Source organism: Labrus mixtus, chromosome 17 (assembly GCF_963584025.1).
Source record: "Labrus mixtus chromosome 17, fLabMix1.1, whole genome shotgun sequence".
Taxonomy (NCBI): Eukaryota; Metazoa; Chordata; class Actinopteri; order Labriformes; family Labridae; genus Labrus; species Labrus mixtus.
The window spans coordinates 14,580,021-14,602,834 of NC_083628.1; positions in this window are offsets into that span (position 1 = coordinate 14,580,021).

Sequence of the window (22,814 nt, forward strand, 5' to 3'; positions counted from 1 at the left end):
TTCATCTATTGATCTCCCACCGTAAAAAAAAAAAAAAAAAAAAAAATCCAAGGAAATTAAGTTTTACACAACTATGCGAGCTTTGGACAAACAGGAAGTTTGGTTTGAGTGGCTTGGAAACAGCATATTAATTTGTCCGACTAAATGATTTCTGGTAATAATGCACTGTAATACATGACCACAGACAACACAGCGAGGGCTACTGTGCATGGAGTGAAGTCTGTATGTCATGCACAGCGTGATAATGTCTTACAAACAACAAGATGGATAGAGGACGTCAGTATTATTACAGAAGATCTCTAATCTAGAGCATCAGCTTCCCTATTGACAGATTTAAGGGATTGGGGTCATTGTGTGGAAGGATTATTGTGCATTAGTGGACCCTCTCTGTTGCGCGCTCCTGATAAAAGTAGGCCAAAAGAGACAAGGTCACTTATTTCACACGGCTTCTCCCCCACAGGTTAACACATGGCCACAGATGGAGACAGGTGTTTGTTGAAAGGTGTGGTTGCAAATGGATAAAATAGTGCATGTGAAAATGGACTGTAGACGAGGTGCTGCATGCAGCTTTTATGTGGTCTGTTCAACTGAATGGTGAAAAAAATAAAAAAAAATAAAAAAAGAGTACCGTAATGGGATTTTTAAAAGACACCATGAAGCAGATAAGCAGGCACAGACAGACAATTGACAGCAGACACAAGGAGAAGTCGTGAGAAGAATTCAGAGATGAGAGATCTCACAGTTAGAAGGGTGCTCAGACTCTATGGCAGCTCATTAAGACAAAGTACCTTGTGCTTCACCGCAACACTCGTTGCTGTCATTGCTTGTCAGCACAGCGTACGCGGCTGATGTGAATCGCGAGATAATGTCAAGGATTTTGCAAAAGAAGAGCACAAAAGCTGAAGGAAAACATCTTTGTGTTAACGAGGCAAACTGAGAGCTTTGTCACAAGCGAAGACATAATTTTAATCGACCAAAGAGGGATGTCAATTCATTTAAAGTGTGTAGACAACATTATTTTATTTCTGGGAGTAAGGACACAATATACAACACATGAACATATTGTGTGAATGTATAATGGAACTTCAAAGGGTAAGGGGAGGGGAGACTGTAATTTCAGTATGTTCTACACTGAGCAAGATCCTTTTGGGATTTGCTTTGTTAGCACAGAGCCTGGTTATTTTAACATTTTTTAATATATGCGGACAATTTCGATTTCTTAAAAAATTAAAAAGGCAGTGATGAAACTGACTAGGTTTGTGTGATTTACATGATAAACAATGGTATTAAGAAGCCATGCCGGCCTTTCTTTAAGTCTATTTTTAGACACAGCTGTGGTCTAAGCTCAATGCTTACATCAGAGTTCTACCATGACAACACGAACATTGATAGTAGTAGATGTCAAGCGGGTTAAGATGATTATGTTTTCCATTTGGCATGGGACAAAAACATCAACTTAGGTTAATGGGAATATGCTTCATACCTTACGATGGTATTGGATAAAAAGTGAAGGCTCGATCTAGTATTGAGATGCCTGTCCCAAATTTCTTTGCACTCGTTGCCCGAGATGGCTAGGGGATGAGGGGAGTAACAATAAATTAAAACCCAGGAAAAAGGAGGAGGAACTAAATATAATCAAAGTTTAAAATGATTCATTAACAAATTAAGGAAAAATGTACAACACAAAACAAGCTTCCTCCACAAAACAGACAAAATAGAAGCCAATCTAATCTTAAATAAAAGTTAAAACCAACAGGCAAAACTCGAGAACAGGGCAAGATACTCGGGTAATAAGGGAACTGAAAACCCGGGGTTAACCCTGAAGAGTGGCCCTGCTTGTCAACAGACAAGACAGGCAACTGCTTGGGTCCCCAGGACACTTAGGGCCGCCCCCCCCCCAAGGGCTGACAAACTGTAAACCACAGTAGTAGCTCAAAATGTGCAAATTTTGCAATGACAGGAAACCTCCCTAATGGGGCCCCGTGTGACATGTATTAATCCTGTGAAAATCCTAAATTCATCAGTTCATTATCACTGAAGGAAGATTAATTATCTGTCTGGGAGTGCAAAAATTGAATTGAAAGAGGAAGATTGTCGGGAGTGCCCACAATTAATTTTTGCCTGTAGGACCCCAACAGACTCTAGAATGGCCACGGCCACTGACATTTGCACAAAGTCAAGACACACACATCCAAATGATCCACTGGCAACTGGCTGCCTCCTCTCCTGCTCTTTATACCTCAGTCCCTGATTGCTAATTTGCCACAGGTGTGGCTGGGCACTCTGAAGCAACACCTGGGGAGCACACAGGAGAGAAGGAGGCAGAGACAAAGCAAAAACACAAACAACACTACAGCACGTAACAGCAATCTACGTGATAATGTTTGTAATACCGGTATATCACTTCTAATCAAATAATTTACCTGTTAGTGGCATTTTAAGAGTAAGGGTATAACCAAAGTCAGTTTGAATCACTATATGGTAACAAAACCAATTAGCATTTTGGATTTCAAGCAATTTTACTCAATAAGTAAAAAGTTTGAACATGAGCTATTGGAAAAGTTAGGAGATTGTTAAAATCATCATTGAGATCCTGAAAATCTACATATTTCAGTGCTAAAAAACCCAAAGTTGTCAAAACATTTTACTCAGAGTGAGTAGCGACAGTCCTGTAGTTATATCATAGAAAATGTCAGGTGATCCACCTACTCATGAGGTAGACACAAGGCCTATAAATCTCAACATTTCTTGAGGTTTTCTTGGCAAAAAACAGGTGACCATATTTGGATGAGTCTTACAAGTTGGAGCTTGAGATAAGCAGGTGGTTGGCTTGGCAAACGCTACCTTATCAAAGCTGTGAAGACCTTTCCCAAGGCTTTTTCATTGGCTCACTTATTGGAAAGCTCACCTTAATGGACCCACAGATGGAGATTGTGACAGATTGACAAATCTTAGTTCTGGTTAAACAAGCTATTAAAGAGAGTGTGAAACTTGTACTTGAAATTATATAAAAGTAGACACCAAACCCATTTTTTCTGTACAAGACAGTGACATTTTTTTACCTGAGATGCAAAATGTGGCATTTCAATGTTGGGTTTCATAAGGATTGACTGACTTTTTGAACCAACCTCTAGTGGCAATCAGAGAAACTACGTTTTTATCAATATATCCACCTTGGAGATTGCTAGATTTTACAGTTTTGGAATAATATACAAATCAACACATTGAGAAATCAGTCCAGTGCTTCAGTGTACACAATTTAGAGGACAGCAGCCATCCTTTGCATCACTTTTTTTTCAGCCGCTGCCTTCAGGAAAAAGGCACAGAATACCTTGTGCTAAAAATAATATTTATGGCAAACCACTTGTTCCTGTTGCCATAAAATATCTCAGTCAGTAAGGAAAGCTTACAAATAAATGAATGTCCTAAGCGCCTGATTCATCGAGCTTTTTTGACCCAGTGCAACACTTGCTTCAACTTTTTTTTTCCAGTAAGGAAAGCTCTTTAAAAAAAAAAAAATCAAGCCTTCTACCTCAGCACACAGCACTTTGTATCTCCCTCTCCGACTTTTAATGATATGTAAAGCAATAAATGCTACTTTTTTGCAGCTTCTATTGTGATCATTATAAGTTATGCAAAGGAGAGACAATCAAGTATTTACCATTCTATTATATTCTATTCTATTCTGATCTGTACTAAATGATGCTATATATTTTAAAGTTGAACGATAATCTGAGTTTGCTTTCCATTTGTATAAACAATAAAGGACAGCTTACTGGATGTATTAGTATTTGAACGCCTGTTTGTGGAATATTTAAATATCTTGTTCACTGAAAAATTACTTAATAATATTCAAATATCCAAGATAAAGCCTTTTGTACGAGAGCAAAGACATACTCTTTAAATAGCATCGGTATAAATCCTGAGTGCACTTACATTCAGCAACATAGTGGATCAAACATGCCTATTTCTAAAGGAGAAATCCAAGGTTTATACTCAAAGAAGCTCTGGCAGAGTGCTGTATAATGGTATTTGTGTAAATGTAGTCTGTATGTACCTGAAGTGGTGTCCTCAAAGTTTTTTTGGGGGGGCTTTTTTGCCTTTATTGGATTGGACAGCTAAAGAAAAAGCAGGAAGGGTTGGCAGGAGAGAGTAGGGGATGACGGGCAGCAAAGAGACAAGGTCAGATTTGAACGCTAAGGTGCAAGACACAACCGCTAGGCGACATACACCACAACAGCAGCCCACTTCAATCAATACATTCTGCTTCATAAATCTACATGAAGCAAATAAAGCTCCATTCCTACATGGGTTGTTGTTTGCTGATTCAAATTCAAAAATTCAAAAAAATAATCATGAATTTTATGTCATGTAACTAGCATTTACTTTTACTGGGCTAATTTTTCACATGCAAATTAAACGTATACAATGCTCTTCTAGTCAGAGCTGTTTTGATTTGATGAAATACGTTGAGTTCATATGCCATTAAAGACTAATATATTACAATCATAGTGTTATCAATACAATGTTCATATTCTTATCCCCAAATTAAGCACTATCAGTGCTTTTAAAGAAATCTCATAGTTCAACCAAAAATGTGCGACTTCTTAAACCAGTAGATGTCGCCTTTGAGCACCAGCATGAAACCAAAACAAACTGCTGTTATGTGACACCTCAGCTATTCTAAAGCTGTCATCCAGCGACACACCTCCAACCCCTCTCCCTTTCGTGTTCAGATATATCAAATGGAACCCACCATAATTAAGCTTCATTAAGCACAAGTGGTGGACCAAATTGTCCTGGGCTTGACCTGCAATTGCCTGTGGCCTGCATTGTTGTGTTAGCAGGCTAAAGTTACTTTAGTTAGCTAGGTGCACATTGCATGTAAATTGACACGGAATGACCGTGATCCAAAAACGCTAACGTGATATCCAAATAAGCAGTGAGTAGGCTATGTTGTTGTTTTTTTCTCTAGTCCTTGACTAAAACCGTTCTGTCCATGTAAACCTGATGTAAACATGGTGTCAACAACAACACAGCCGGCGGGTCTCGCACTTCTCACTCATTGTAAACAGTCATGACTTAGAGAGACATTGTATGGGATATTCTTGATTTCTGCTAAATTTATGTGTAAAATGTCACACATTCCTCCTTTAAAATCTAAAATCATATCCACATTCCCCATCCTATCACACATCAGTATCAGCCCATTAAAGTTTTTCAACCAGAATGCAGAGTGTTACATTTATAATAATCCTACAGCCAGAGATGTCACAAGACTTTCACACATCACAGCAGAGTTGATTTATTTCACCTCCAGCATCTTGCTTCTGTAATCTAAATGTATCTTCTCCTTAGACTTTTAATGTGTTGCAAAGAAGCTAAACCCCGGTTGTAAAATCCATGAAAGACTTTTTATGCCTTCTTACTTGGAAAATGGATTTTATTTTGATTAATGTTTTTGCCCTTCTTATGAGTTTTTTTTTTTTTTTTTCACTGCAAAGTTGCAAACAGTATTAATAGTGTTTGTACCTTGAAGAAAAAATGAAACGATAGCACCGCATAGCAAGTCAGACAAGCCGTGGCGACATTAAAGGTGTTTGTAATGGAATAGTTGTATTCGTCCCCGAGATAGCTGCAGGCGCCCGTCTGGCTATGCAGTTACTTTTACAGCTCATTTCAGATCTGAAGAGCAGGGTGTGTGTGCAGAAATATATACACACACACACACACACACACACACACACACACTCATACTTTTGCAAGAAATGTGTGTGTAGGTGTGGGTTTTGAATGAAGGGAAAAGGAGGCACCACTGATCTGCCAGAAGCAGCAGAAGCAAGGGAAACATGTGACAGGTTGCACAGTTGGTATAGAAGAGACATTTGAAGCAATTTTTCTTAAATATGACAAACCTGTTTCATCTACAGTATGCCCTTTTGTTCTTATGCAGCAGGTTCTCTATATCCATTTAATCCTAGACAACTTATTTCCCCCTTTTTTGCTCTTGCTGTCCGTCTCCTTCTCTCTCTCTCTCTGCTTCTACTCTGCTTGATTCCTCACTTTGCTTCACACTTCATACACATGCTGCATTCATCTTGCCTGGAGCCCTCAAACTAAACCTGCCTGTCTTGCTATTTTTTGCTCGCTCTCCTTCCCTTCCCTCAAACCTGCCACTCTCACCGTTTCCTCTTGATATTTGTTTCCCCTCAAGTTTTTTCCGCTGACTTTGTGTTTTCCTATGTCGCTGGAATATCTCAGTGTCAAAAACAAGGTGAGGCTACAGACACTACAGGATTAAAGATTCATTCAAGTGTACCCTCATGAAATCCATGTTGGCGTTAAGTCTGTCCCCCATACTATATATTTATCTTGAGGTTCTGATATAGTGCCAATGAAGGTCTTTTATAGCGGCTTTTGTTTGCTCCTCTTGCTGTTTAACAGGTTTTTTTCTTTTTCATTTCTTTGAATGTCATATTCAAACATATATTCAATGTCTGTTTTGTAATTTACATTTTTTTTAAACATGTGGATTTTATGATATTTTGCAGGACTATGACAGCCATCTGACTGAATGATTGTATTGCAGAGATTATGTAATGTAGCAGGCAATCAAACAGGCTGGAAACACAGACACATGTCCACCCATAGAGCTCTACACAGTCCATCGTCTACAGTAATGAGCAGCTCAAACTCCAGTTTAACTAATACAGATGAACGTAGTTAACTCAGAGTACACACTTCCTTTATGTAATTTACTATAAGAGATTCAGCAAGTAATAGGGGGATCTCATATTTATTAAGGTCTTTCCAATTTTTAGGTTGCAATGACCAATGTTGCCCTTTGGATCATTGTATGTTTTCTTCAAATTGATCATCTTGGCTGACTCCAGTTAAACAGAGGTTATCTGAAAGCTCTATATCAATAAAAAGCTCAGTTTCAGTTTAAATCTTATGAATGTTATTCATCGTCGTCATCATTTTTATTGACATACTCAGTACATAAAAACACAGATAAAAAAGCAAATAAAAACAAATAACCATACAAAAAACTACTATTATTACGTAGTAAGTTTCGACTCCTGCTTTAAAAGACAGTTCACTTGCTCTAGCCCATCAAGGTTTTTTTTAATAGTATCCACACAGTCATTCTAAGCTTGAATTGTTATACTTGGCCCACAAGGGGGCAGTATAAAGAGGAGTGCAATATGCTCCAAAGAGATTTATCTTGACATGGTCTGAACACAAAGTATATTTTCTTGTCAACATATTGGCCTGAGCGTATAATGTTCAGCATTGTCTGTACATGTCATCATCATCCGACTTATTGATGCCATTTTCCGCCATGAAGATCAAAGCTGTCTCCATTAAGGCAAAGAAGAAATTACAAAAGGGGAATGAGTGGTAAAATCCTACAAAGACAAGGGTTGAAATCTAAAACATTGATAAAACGGACAGGATGGATACTTTTGACTGGGATTATAAATATATCAAAAATAGACAGACTTTAAGCTCTTTGAAATCGAGGTTCCTCTTGAATTACTTACCGCCATGTAAGTCCTTTTGACACAGACAAGATTCAAACGATAAGACCAACACTTTGCAACTTCCTCTCTGACAAAATGTCTGTGTGAGCCTTGTCTCTGCATAAAAGCAAACCGGTCCTTTTGGCAAATGTTCAAAATCTAGACTGCCCAACTTTGACAGAAGCTTTACAAAATCCTTAACCTGGCTTACATTCTATCTTGACCCTCTGCCCATAGGTTTTTATAAAGATACATGTATTATTAAACTTCATGTATTAAGGAGAGTCAACAGTTCTTTTAGTGAGTGATTTGTTAAATAGACCCCTGACAGTTATTAAGGCTATTTTAAAAAGTCTCAGTAATATAATAACCACAGGTCAATATCAAGGATACAAAATACAGAAAATCATGTTTCAGCTTGACTATTAAAATGCTGTCTTTACAGGTCTTAGTATAAAAACAGGCTGGTCCAGAATGCTGCAACCAGCTATCACGTCTATTCAGTGAACCAAATGGGGGTAAAGCAACATTTACCCCCCCCCCCCCCCCGCCCATCTGTTGAAGCTAGCCATTAACTAAAAGTCTAATAAAATATCAACTAATATTAAGAAGTGCTCAAAACATTAGTTACTGCAACATTTATTCAACTAAGACACATCACTGAGTCAAAGGTTTGTTCTCTTTCTGCGCTTGCTTCAATGAGGCGATACCTGTGAGCTAGTTCAGGCAGACATCTCGAGCAGCACTCATTTCACATTTGACATGTGCCATATCAACGCCTCCTTCCAATTGGGGGTCCATTTAAGCTGCAAAATGTCTGGTCTCTCCCTCTGCTCTTGCATGGAAAGCTCTGATCGGCACCAGTGCTGAACTCTTGTACAGCACCACCACCACCCCAGCGTCCACCTGTACAGGCTCCGACTGGGGGGGTTTAACATATCGTCCCATCACTCCTCAAAATTTTGCATGTAAAATAAAACTGAGCGCAGTAATAAGGTTCGAGGGGAATTTAATCTCTTCTCCTCAGGTGCCCTTTATCAACAGCAGATGACATCATCACAGCGCAGGAGAATCCAATCTCCCTCCTATCCAAACCAGTGACAATTCTAGAGTCTGTTGGGCTCCTATAGGCAAAAATTGACAGATGCCCCTTGCAACCAGCGTTCATCACCATGTTAAAAACAACACACCGAAAAATGCTAAATGTAAACATTTCTTTCATTCCCAAGTTCACATTACTAATATTTTCAAAATTTCAATAAAGAGAACATCAACAACTTTGTAATTTCAAAAATTAAAGATGAGGAAAAATAAAAAACAGCACAAAAATAACTAATTAAATAACATCAAGTCAAACAAACTTTGAAAATTGTGCTCTAATGAAAACGAGCCAGTGTTCATAGTAGAATGTAAAGCATAGAACCAACAATATAGTGGAAACACTGTATGTAACCTAAAACTGAACCGTTTTCTTAAGGAAGTAAACCCACACTGTGAAGCCAGCGCTCATCAAAACCCTTTAAACCCTAATTCTACAAATGCTGCATCTGTCAAAGAAGAAATGCTAGTGAAAGTTTTTCACAGTTAAGGCTACAGACGAGCAGCATTCAATAATTTCATATTTTATTGAATCATCATTGTCTACTCCATTTAACACTGTCTTGCTTTCTTTCTCCACTCCCAGATTGATAAATCTTCTTTTTTCCTTCGCTGACTTTTATTGACAAACTCAGGCCCCAGTTATCCGCTTTGCCCGTTGATAAGCAGCATATCTTCTCCCAACCTACCGATGTAATTCAGTCTAATGCCTGTGTTGATGTCACTAATATGAGTTATTTTTTCTCGAACTAAGTCTCAGTGGCTGCTTGGGACTCGGGGAAAATGGGTCTGGGTCATCCAAAGATGGGGCATAACATGGTTCTTGCCCCATGTGCGTCAAGTCCTGTTCCCTTCTTGCCCCTGTGTGCTACCGGCTAGATACCAAACTACAAACTCACAGACTTTGAGGTGCGTTACTGGTAAGTGTGTGAGTGCTTAGTGCTGTCTCATTGTAACATCGTCAAGTGTGTGAGGGCTCAGATGCAAACTTTGCAATTGCAAATTCTGCAGACATTCCTGTTTGACAAAGTTCATTGCAAGTTCAGTTAGATGAAGGACATGATTATTCACCCCCTACGATGAAGCAGTATTCAATACACGTTTCAGAACTTTTAAGTGAAAGATATAAACACTGTAAAGAAGAAATACAAATAAATACTGGAGGTGGGCTTTTTATTATTTAATGGCACAATTTGTTTCAAGGGACATGTGATGTCATGATAGTGTTTCCCATTACTCTTTTTTTATACCATCTCAAGCCCTCACTGACCCACACACTTATGCACTGCAGATATGAGTGTCTAGTATATTGTTGCATAGTGCTTATGCTGCATTCATTTACTCTTTGGATGGTCCCAGTTGCTGAGTTGGGAAGTTGTTCTTCCAACTTCAACTAATCATGTGCTTTCAGTTCAGAAAGTCAGAATGTTGTAACAGCAGCAAAATGCAGCATGAATGCTACGGAGAAACTGTGTGGAATGTCACTGTTAAGTTATATTTGAGCCAAAATTTGATAATAAACAAAACGTAGTTTGCCTCCCATGTGATGACGAATGTAACTTCAAGTCTGCAAGTCGGGCACCGGAAATGTGTTTTTCCCGATGTGTCTGACCACCACATAAATGTAGGGTTAAAATTAAGGGTGGATATTTAGGATCAGGCCTCCCTCCTTTTCCATTGGCTGTGCTTACCTGGTGAGTTTCACCTGTTTGCTTGCCCGGAGTCCCCCCTACCCACACACATTTCCATTATGGGCACCACAGCATAAAACCTGGCTACTTTTCAAGTTCTTCTTGCCAGTTCATTGTATGTTTCCCCTGCTGATAGTTGAAAGCCTGTTTGCTTTTAAAATTTTCTTTATAATGCAGTTCCATATAGTTTGACTGCTTTTATCAGCTTCTAAATTCCAACTTGAATTGTTGGCTTTGAGTGTATATAAGCGTCCTTACCCTTCAATTTGAGTTTCCTTGTGTGTAAAAGATACTTTTTCAATACACTTGCCTTGCATGAACCTGCTTTGAAAAGCTTTAACTGGCTAAACACTTTCTGAAAGTGAAGCCATGTGGGTCAGTTGCCGGGCCTGTAATTCATGCAAAGACAGCGCAGTGTGATAAGGAGCACCTTCAGGTCGACTGCTGAAAACAATATTATACTATGAAACACTTCGTCTGTTTAGCCAGCCCCGATGTTTACACAGCGCCCGGCGACTGGAGGAGAAAAAGAGAACTCTAAATAGCCCCCTGAGGTGCTTTCAGCTTGGCAAGTGGCATGACCTGACAGTTGTGCTACATAATGCATAAAGAGCACTCTACCTGCATGCATTTGCAGGTTGAGTGGTCTGGAATGATTCTAATAACCTGTTTACTGCCTGCAGGATTTAAAAAACTCTGACCCTTGAACTTCTTTTAGTTCGCTGTAATGTGTATTAAGTTTATAATCCACTTATTGAATAAACTTTAACTTGGTGTAAATATATTCATATATTCCCCTGGAGTCCACCACCCTATCTGAATTAAGCTGTCAGACTGCAGCCCCCCCCCCAACCCAAAAAAGACAGATGAAGGCTTTGGGCAGATATGAGCTGTCTGTTATCAGAACTATCCTGGCTTCACTGGAAGCCCAGAAATATTGGCAGGCAATCTTAATGGTTGTCACAGAACAAATGATGGCTTCTGAGACTGAAAAAAGAGAATTGCATTATTGTGTATTGCCTATGAGGATGAAAGACTGCTCCCTTGTTGATTGTGAAAAGACACTCTTACAGGCCAAAAGTGTCCTTATATTGCAAAATCCTACATGCAAATCTCAACATGTTAGTGAACAGAGTCACATTGAGTTTTCTCCCACATCATGTATTGATTGTCTGTTGTGCTTTTGAGATTTTCTTTAGATGCTGTACTTACTCATGCTCATTAACTGAAGGGTACAGTAGCTCGCTGAATTGCGGGTGCAATCACTGGTTTACAATAATGAGACCCGGGTTACGAGATACTTTGCTTTCCTTGTTGTTTGAGGTGTCTGGCAGCTGAGTTGGTTCACAGCAGTTGGTCTTTAATAATTGGAGATGTAAACTGAAGTTGGGCTTTATAATATAAATCCGGAGGAGAAGGTTTACTGTTATCCTGAGCTTTTTATTTGCTTTTGAGTGGTGGTTAGATCCATGCCTGGATGCCAGAACCTTCCTAAACATGTGCTTACTGTTCTGTCTTTACATATTGTTACATGAGACTTGGCTGACTAAGAAAACAGGAAAATATTTTATTCATATTTAAGCATTTTGCATCTGAACTTGCTTTACAGCGCTTACCAGGGGGCATGAATACAAAAAAAGTTGATTTATAAGCTTAATGCAGCTCTCTCTCTCTCTTTCTCTCTCTCTCTCTCTCTCTGGCATGCTTTTTTATCTCTGTCCCGTATTTTTCCCACATTCAGCTGTCGGCCGCTATGTTAATTGTTCCACGGTGCTAAACTTGTCTCATCGAGGCCAGGAACAAAAAGGCGATTCTATTTAGATAATATTAATTCAGCAGTAGTTTGTTTACTGCAGCAGCAGTTGTCTTGATCCATCGTTGGCAGTAAAGCTCTATGGGGCACAGGCAGCAAGTGACAGACTACACCTGTAGTGCAGAGCTCCATCATCATGAGTTCATGCTAATTATGTGCTGTAGGGAGGAGGAAAGACTTTGAAGCGACGCTGACATCTTATTTTGCATCATTTCGATTGCAGATACATTGCTAATCCTGCTCTTGACACATCACATGAAATTCTCATCAGAATTACGCATACACAAACATAGAAGAACACAGCGTGAATGACACACATACAGCACATCTACACACAAACTTTACCTGCATAGTAGATGATAAAGGAAACCTGTCTCTCAGACTCTGACACATGTGACAGCTTGTTTACTTGCTAAATAATCCTTCCTCAGTTTGAAGCCTTGTGGGTATTTCAGGGATTCAGTGCTGGGAGAGACTAAAACCCTGATTGCAGTCTGTGTTGTACTTTGATTTCCCAACAGAGGGCTGTTGTCTTTTTTTCAAACATTGAACCCAGACTTCCTCTATGTCAAACCATTTCCTCAAGATGTGGTCAGGAGCTGATAGCGAGGCAGTGTTGTAGTCTGGTCTGTGGTCATACAGCCAGTTTAGCAGTCATGATTTCATATATTGACTCTAAATAAAATGTGGTTAGTTTTTGCAGGCCATGATGATGGTTGAAATGTGTTGGATGCTAACCTCAAGGAATAATAGAAAACCACTGACCTGCTATGTGTTAGCAGCTATCAAGGACATTATTTGAATTAACCTAAAACCCAAGAATTCCTAACCTGACCTCATCATCAATTTAAAAATGCTTTATATTTTGAACCAATGTTTAGCCTAACTCTTAATAGCCATATTTACACTTCAAATAGTTGGATGAGGGCTTATTCAAGCAGACATAATGTACTTCATGATTAGAATATCATTAGAATCGCATTGTTGCTGAAATATACTAAACAGAATAAATGCATTTTCCTGGCCTTGCCTTGCAACAGTTTTTAACAATTTGAAATGTTGACCTTACCAAAAACTTTTGGTTTTGGACACGGTTATGGTTTGAGTTGGAACATTTACCAAAGATAAAAAGTGTTCATTGCATAACTGAATTTACTTGATGCACCAGTGTATGATAATGATAATGATAATGTTTTTATGTTTTTTTTTTTTATGTAAGCAGACAAGCAAAATAAGGTTACATTTCTTTGCAAAGGTATTGTGAGCCTTGATCAACTTGCAACTAACTCTAAAGTAAGAGAGAGAGAGAGAGAGAGAGGGAGATTCATGCCAATCACTAAAATGTTCATAACACAGTTGTGAAGTTCAGCGGTGTTGACAAAACAAAAGTTAAATTAGAAGCAGAGTTTATTCTGAAGCCCACATGAGGTTTCCATCTGGCAGTACCTGCATCAGCGCACTTGTCAACAGAACTGATGGCTGCGCTGTACATGCCAGTTTTTTTAGATCCAAGGAAGATGGCATCAGTTTGAGACATGGGGACCCTGATTGTCAGGACTACTAGATGTCTGGAACGGTACAGGGTTGATTTTACCCATCAAGCACCCAGCAGGTGGTTACCTTCCGCAGCCGTCTGATGTCTCGACACCCACCCAATGTGTCAGTATCAAACGTTGCTACCCTGTGTTCAGTGACAGAGAGAAGTAATTACAATGTGCTGCATGAAAAATGAGAGAGAGAGAGAGAGAGAGAGAGAGAGAGAGAGAGAGAGAGAGAGAGAGAGAGAGAGAGAGAGAGAGAGAGAGAGAGAGAGAGAGAGGTTATTACCTTTGCAGTGACAGTCTTTGATGGTGGGCCCAGTGTGTATCTTTGTGATGTCAAATTGGGGATCTGAAGATCATTTATTCATGAATACATCTCCAACGCTCGCTGTCTGGCTAAGTTGTTTGTATTGCTCGCCTCAGGCCTCAGCAATGGTTGCTTTTGAATTATTTCTTTTATTCGCCATTGTTTCAGCTTCATTTGTATGCACAGGAAGAAGTCACTGAATGCCTTCTTATCTCTTTTTACTGTCCTCTGTCTTGCACTCAACACTGACAGTGCACACACTTACACAAGGCTAAAAAGATGGTTTGCTAAGGATGAAAGTCAGTGTCTGATTTCTTAACAACTCTTATTTCAGGGCTTGTTAGGGACAGCATAAATACAGAACAGAATGAGTCTGATAGCACAGTAGCTCTGTGCTCTTTCCCACTCCCACACTAAAGTCCCCAACTATGAATTGGTTTTGGGACCTGAAACAACTTAAACATAACATAAACATAACTTTTTATTTAAAAAAAGAAGAAGTTTTATTTAACCTTTATTTAACCAGGTTGGTCCCATTGAGATTAAAAAAACTATTTTTGAAGGGAGACCGGGCCAAGACAGGCAGCAGCAAAAACACAAAGTTACAGACAGAAATACAAAGAGAGACAAAGTACAATTTACAAAACACTAAATGTAGGATTAAGATAAAAACCATCTGAGTCAAATCTGGTAGTCAGTTGTTCAAACAGTCGAGCTAAAACATCGACAACCTATAGAATCTGATTCCATGTCTTTCATTTTATATTTAAAAACATCTGAGCACATCAGATCCTTGAGTTTTAAATCATTCTGCCAAAGATTCCCGGCTGAGGGGAGAAGGGCAGAATACCCAAAAGGGCAGAATACCCAAAAGCCCTCTTTCCAATTTCTCTTTGTGCGTTTGAGATAAAGAGATTCTGAGAACGCAAAGAATACTGTCCAGTACTTCTCTGCATGATAAAAACACAGTACAACTCACATTGGTGAGTCAGAGCTTTACAGTTTGTAATGAAGCTCAAAGATGCATGGTAAGTTGTATCAATCATATGGAGACACTGAGCAGATGTACAAAATATCACCATAGTTTAAGACAGGTAAAAAAGTTGCAGCAACATATTGCTATTGTGTAATATCAAGCACAGATTCACAGTATTATACAAGTGTAGACAATATTTGTTGTTTGATGGAGTCCAAGTTATCTTCGATGGCATTTTTTCCCGCTCTCAAGCATATATTTGGCCTCAAAGTCACATTTGTTGTGTGTTAGATACTGGTGTGGTCATTTTTCGGTTCCTGTTTCTTTGATATCAAGTTGCAACATTAGCTCCAGAAAAAACTACAGTCTGCAAAAGAAGAATCAATGCAAAAAGCTATGAGAAATAAAGTAGAAAAAAAGACTGACTGAACCTTGGCCAGAGCTTCATTTGTCACTTTTAAATTGCTGTTCAAACACAGAATATTACAGTAAAACATGCAGTTTCATTTGTAGCTCAGAAGTACATCAATTCACTTGGCAGGTTCTGTAACAAGTCATTTATACTTTCACCATCTGTTTCTTTCTAACAGCTAATCAACTTGCCAGAAGAAAAAAAACAACTATAAAAATCTTTTGATATTTGCCCATTTATAAAATATAGATATAATCTGAGGTCTAATAACGTAACAGGAAACCTTTAAAGAACTTTTATTTCAAATGAAGGACAGATTTATGTTAACCACTGAAACTATTTATTTTATGTTTTCCTCTGAAGCGATGTAACAAAAGGACGAGGTATTGCATCACACAAACGACATTATGATATTAACTATCCATCCATCCATTATCTTTACTGCTTTTCACATTCAGGGTGGTGGGGGGCTGGAGCCTATCTCAGCTGTCATTGGACGAGAGGCCGGGTACCAGGCGGGTTGCCAGTCAATCAAAGGGCTTACATGTTTAACCCTTGAATGGTTTCTGTATTCTGGGGGATACAGACATTTGACCGGCTGTGGGATAGAGGGGCTTTAAGTGGGTAGAAACACTACAGGGAGGTGTGGGTCAAGTACTCAGGTCATGTGACTTCATGCCATCATTCAAATAGATACAATTAACACCCATCACGCACAAACTCAACTCTATCTGCACAGACGCACCCAAGTTTATTCTGGGGGATTTTTTTTTTTTTTTTTAAAGATCTTGTTTGGGGCTTTTTGTGCCTTTATTGGAGAGATAGGACAGTGGATAGAAATGGAAATCAGGGAGAGAGAGTAGGGAATGACATGCGGGAAAGGAGCCACAGGTTGGATTCGAGCCTGGGCCGCCCGCGTTGAGGACGACAGCCTCCATATATGGGACGCGCGCACTAACCACTGTGCCACCAGCGCCCCATTCTGGGGGATTTTAATCATCGCAAGTTAAATAAAACATTGAGGACATACGAACAATATGTGACTTTCGCTACAACCCAAAAGAAAACCTCACTTGATCTCTGTTATGGTTCTGTAAGTGGAGCTTACAAATCTTTCCCTCTGCCGTCTTTGGGTGCTTCCTATCATAACAGTGTTTACCTTATGCCCACGTACAAACCTTGTTTCAGGCGCCTGGAGTGCGAGGAGAGGACTGTAAAAATCTGGTCAGAGACCAGCATCTCATCTCTCCAGACCTGTTTTGAATGTACCAACTGGCAATGTTTTTACAATGTTTGTGATGACATTAATGAACTTTCTGACACCGTCTCGTCTTACATCACCTTCTGTGTGGATTCCGTGATCCCAACTAAAAAGGTGTCGACTTACCCCAATAATAAACCCTGGGTAACAAAAGAACTGAAATCATTTATCAATAAAAAAGAATAGGATGTACTCTGGTGACCTCCTGGAGTTAAAGGCTGTCTCCAGAGAAGTCAGGGTGGAAATAAGAAAGGCAAAACTTAAGTATAAAAATCTAATTGAGGATCAGTTCAGTGGTGGTGACCTCAGAGCAGCCTGGAAAGGAATAAAACCCATGGCATCAATAAATCAGTCCACCTGTTGGACTAAGCCTCTTATCTCTGCAGATGGTGTGGATGATGCTGAATTGGCAGATGTTTTTAATTCATTTTTTTCTCGCTGGGAATGGTCTGATTTCTTGGATGACATTGCAATACTAAGAGAATCTCTTGTTCCTCAGAATGACTTTGTGATCTCTCAGGGAACTGTCACAACTCTATTGAAGGGCGTTAATACCAGAAAAGCTGCTGGCCCTGACGCCATCTGTGGGCGTACATTGCGTCACTGTGCTGACCAACTCAGTGACGTATTCACAAAACCTTTTCAGATGTGCGCTGAGTGTGGCCGGATACCCCCCATCTGGAAAACATCCACAATTATCCTTGTGCCTACGTCAGCTAAACCTAAGGATTTGAATGATTTTAGACCAGTCGCTCTTACTTCACTTGTTATGATGAAAACATTTGAGAAAATCCTAAAAGCAGAAGTTGTCTCATTAATAAACGGTCAACTTGATCCACTTCAGTTTGCCGATCAAGCTGGCAAAGGTGTGAAGCTTTTCATTTTAGACACTGTGTACAAACATCATGAAAAACCTAAATCCCATGCCAGACCTTTATTCGCTGACTTTTCCTCAGCTTTTAATAAAATGCAGCCTCATATTTTAATTGAGAGACTATCCTCTCATTTTAAACTGCCTGGTGAGATTTTAATGTTGCTTTAAAACTTTTTTACAGACAGAGTTCAGCAGGTTTTCGTGAATGGTCAAATGTCAAAAATAATTATGTCAAACACTGGTTCCCCTCAGGGCTGTGTCCTTTCCCCCCTGCTTATTATCATGTATACAGATAGCTGCAGAACATCACAAGAGAGCAGTTATCTGGTAAAGTTTCTGATGACACTGTCCTGCTGTTGTCCTCAGAATCAGACCATGGTGGTGCTCTACCAACTTTTGTTAAGTGTTGCGATGACAATTTCCTGGATCTGAATGTCCTGAAAACCAAGGAATTGGTCATAGATTTTAGGAAGATGTTGTCACTCTGAAGCTAGCATTATCCACGGCGGAGATGTTGAAATACCTTGGGACAGTGTTCGACTCTGAATTTAAGTTCCCTGAAAACACAGAGTCAATCATGAAAAGAGGCCAAGGAGGCTGAACCCTTTTAGTGTTTCACAAAGCATTTTATGTAGCTTTTATCATTCTTTTATCGAAAGTCTTTTAACGTTTTCTTTTACGTGTTGGTTCAATGGGTTGTCTGTGAAGGACAAGAACAGTTTGAACCACGTTGTAAAAGTCTGCTCTAAGATTATTGGAGTCCAGCTGAAAGACTTGAGCTCCCTGTGGAAGGAGCGTGTGATCCAGAAAGCAAAGGGATCATAAATCAACCCAAACATGTTCTGTCATCTGTGTTTTCTTAAATGCCTTCTGGACGGCGCTATCTTGCCCCTCCAAGGAGAACAAATAGATACTCCAACTCTTTTATTCCTTCAGCTATCAGGCTGTTGAATGCTGAACAAATCTAATTGACTTACTGTATGGACTGTTACTGTACAGTGAGATCACCTGTGAGGTCCATTCATTTATGTGTCTATTCATTAGACACATTCCTGTCATTGTATTATGAAATTCTAGCTTGATAGTGGTGGCTTCTCACTTGACGACATATTCGTCTGTTGAAATGGAGCTCAGCGTAAGTTCAGACAGGAAGACTGGTTATATTCTTTCACAAATTCATTCATCCTTTCACTTCAACCTAAACTACTTCCTCTGTCTACCTGCTCTGGTGATCAGCTCATAATGGGCGTTTATTAAGTGGTTAAGTAATTAACCAACCAGATTTGGGCACAACCTCTCTCAACCAATCATCCTGCTGCGGCAAAATGCTAAAACAGTTCTCTCTCTTCCACAGTCATTCTGTCATTTCAGGGCAACCGCTGCAACCCACCACCGCCCCAGTCACCTCCATTCCAGCTCAGCAGAATCCAGAGTCAGGCTCAACATAGCCTCCATTCCTCTTCATCACCACCAGTGTCTAGACTCCATAGGGGTGTATCCTATCCTGCTGTCGGCCTCATTACCCTTCCGAGTACATGAAGTCGTCACGATGGAGTTTAATCCCCCAAAGACTTTGCACATTAAAATCTAAATTGTTGCACATTTATTGTTAAATAAATAATTGTTCATTCTCAATGAAGTCTCTCCTGATTGAATTGTTGTTACTGACATGTGAATGTAACTGTTTGAATGCAGTGGTGACGTGTTTGTTTCCTTTATGTTGTCTTTGCGTTTTTGAATTGAATTGACCTTCTGGGGTAAATAAAGTTGTCTGAATCTGAATCTGAGATAGAGACTCTAAAAAAGGTCATATTTTGAAAACCTGTGTTATTTTAGCCCAGATACAATACAAAACAAAAATGTCCAAAATCTGCCCAGTTAAGGGTAGCAGAGAACCTAAGCATGCACAGGGAGAACATGCAAACTCCAAATTCAGAAAGGCTCTGTCCGACGGGGATTCAAACCAGGAACATTCTTGCTGGAGGTGAACAGCACGAACCACTGTACCACCATGCAGCTGCTGGATTCAACTAGTATTCTAAATACCTTCTTTTTCTAAAGAGCAGAAGCTTTGCCTCTGTAGCTATAGACCTTGTTTGACACGTATTTATAAGAAATAAATTATATTCAAACTACGCATATCTTCACCTAAGAAACAGTCTGGAGGTTAACAGGCTTACATGAATGTGTCAGCGTGTTGCTTTAATCTTCTGGGATTCATAATGAGACATGACAACGCGGAGCCGCTTGTCTTTATGATAGATGTCAGAAATCATACTGGCTTTAGTCATGTAGCTGTCTGCGTGTTCCAGTGAGCATGCATGTCTTTTTCTTGGTGAAAAAGGGAGGAACACATGTCGGGATCAAACAGCAGGGGAGAGTAAATTCTTCTGTTTAATTGCTGTCTTTGCAGTATTTCTCTGCAGCACAGATTCCCTCTAATTCACCATATCTTTGTGATAATTGAGCTGAGCTGAACATACATTGGATGCAGATTTTCAAAGCATGAGGTGGGCTTCATGTCACACTGGCAGCGGCCTTGATTTCACACCCTTTAAACTGCCACCAGCCTGACTTGCCCGCCTTATTCACCATGGTTCAACATGTCAGCCGGGTGCCTAAAATGCAAATGTGTGCCTCGAGATTGTGAAATTTCTGTGACACACTATGTCCACTATTTTCTAAATGTGACATCAGAGTGGGCGAGAGGTATCCGCCTGCAGGGTTGCACGATGGAGGGGCTTTTAGTTCAAGCCCTGCTATCAAGTCAGCTCCACTATGATGACTGAAAACATCAAATTGATTAAATTTTACATCCCCCAAAGAAGGTTACTTTAGGGAGTCTGAGTTCTCTTTTTTCTTTTGCTAGACTCGGCACCATGACATCAGTTGTTGACTGATTTGCATTATTAGAAAGAATGAAAAAGTCTGAATGTACTGGTCGAGCAATGTGCATAAATCTAAATCAATCAATTGTAATATATTTTGCAGGATCTTGTTGTTATGAAGGCAGTAAAACAAACAGTTGCTAGTTTTAACCTTTTTTGGGAGCTAATTTTATCTTGGTGTTAGAATTGTTCTAATGCAGCTCAGTGTACAAGGTCAAGCAGGAAGACTGTTGCACGCTCATTGATTCATTCAGGCTTATTCATTCACGTTGCCTCCCTTCTCAATCTCTCTATCTCTTTCCCACTGACTACGCCTGCTCTAGTGATCAGCTGATTATAGGCATTTATTCCTTTAATTACTCAACCAACCAGATGTTGCCACAACCTCTATTGGCCTATCATGTTGCTGATGTCAGATTTTAAATCTGTTGCCGTCTCTGCTGCTGTCAGTTTTTTTTATTTCAGTTACATCATTGCAACCTCCTCCACCCCAACCATCTCCAATCATCTCATTAGTATTCATGTCCAGCTTCACCAGTGTCTGGACTCCACTGGGAGTATCCTATCCTGCTCTTGACCTCACCAACCCTTCGAGTACATGAAGACATCATGATGGAGCCGAATTACCAAAAAGACAATGCACATTCCTCATTTTAGTCTAAGCATGACGTCTCTCCTGATTTAAATACTGATGTCTTGAATTGTATTGACCAGTTCACCAGTCTATGTATCTATCTGAAACCATCATCTTTGTGTCAAATCTACCTGTTTGACAATAAATACATTCTTCTTTGTCTCTCCCAAACATTAGCCTACACCTGTACTATGACAACTGGCAAAATGTGTTTCAGGGCAGCAAGGAAGTACTAGTTTCATACAGTTTATCAAGTGACAGCAGCAACAGCTAGCATATTATTTAAAGTTATTGTAAATTGTGAATTGTAGTCAGAGCTAGTGTTAAATGTTAGCAAATGAATATCATGAGTACAGTAGAATAATGATGAGTACGCAAGGCTTCAGTTTTGGAGAGTCATAAATGAACCATACAGGCTTGATATTTTACAGATATTCAAAATAAATTAGTATAACAGCTTTACCTCTTACTTGAATGCTTCATTTTAAAGTTTTCTATTTCCATTCTATTACAACAAAGGTTATGTAATGAGCAGTCACATTTTCTGTACCACTCATTGATTTTGGTGAGGAAACATGTCAGTGAAGAAGTAGGTTTGTGTGTTTCTATTAGTCCCTGATTTCAGGTGCATAAAGTCTATAAACGCTGGTTTCTATAGCACTCTGAGTCAGTATCTCACCATCAGAGGTGGTGGAATTCAGTGTTTTTCCCTTGTAATGTATGAGTTTGTAAATCCCCAGAAGCACCACAACAACCTGTCAGTGTGATTTGCTAACTATTGTAGTTTTTCTCTGAATGTAATTTTGGTAGTTCTTACATGTACCGAGCTTATTGTGTTTCCCTGTAAGGCAGTCCTTGACACCATTGTTTTTAGTAGTGTGCCTATGGGCTCCCTGAGAGTTTATTTTGTATTTGGCTACTTGGCAGCAACAGTTTGGTTTCCCCTTATCTAAGTGTATGCAGTGAAGGGAGCTTGTTTGTTTTTCAGCTCATCATTATTTCGGCATTTCTCCTCTCCCATCCAATTGTTTGCGATTCTAGTGCTTATCCTTCTGGGATAACCTTTGGAGACCCGCCCGGTCTGCAATTCCACACTGCTTCTCCTCACCCATCATGACTGAAAAGTACAAAATGTCGAATTTCTAAGAATTTTACACTGAAATATAATTAATGAAAAGGTGTAACAAAAGGAATATATACATACATACATACATATATATATATATATATATTTTGTTTTTAGATACCTCATATTTTCAACAGTTATCAAAGCCATAAAAATCTGTAATTTTATAGATGTAACATGTTTATCATTGCCGTGGAAACACAGGATGTAACGTCAAAGACAGCTCCATAAGGAATTCAAAACTGCTACTGAAAGCTGCTGTACAGTTGCTGTACGTGCCGCTCTGATAAAAACCCCATTTAAATTATACTTGGCTACATTAGCTCATCGGTAAACATATTCTCTTCCTCAGGTCGGTTTATACCGTTCTTATACAGTCGACTCAGAGTTCGTTTTCATTGGGGGTGGGGGTGGAGTAACAGAGAGAATCACTCCCATGCCTCAACATCATCTTTTGTTTTTGTTTTGATCGAGAACCCCTGGCGACGAAAGTCTTTGGTGCTTCGACTCTTAGACAGGGAAATTAATTTGTAATATCAGAGGGTGACAAAGTTCTATGCTTAAATTAAGAGATAATCATATTTCAACAGACAGTTGCAGACGATAGTGAATTTGTTGCATTGCTATTAAATCATGTAAACAAGAACATCTGATAACTCAATTTAGA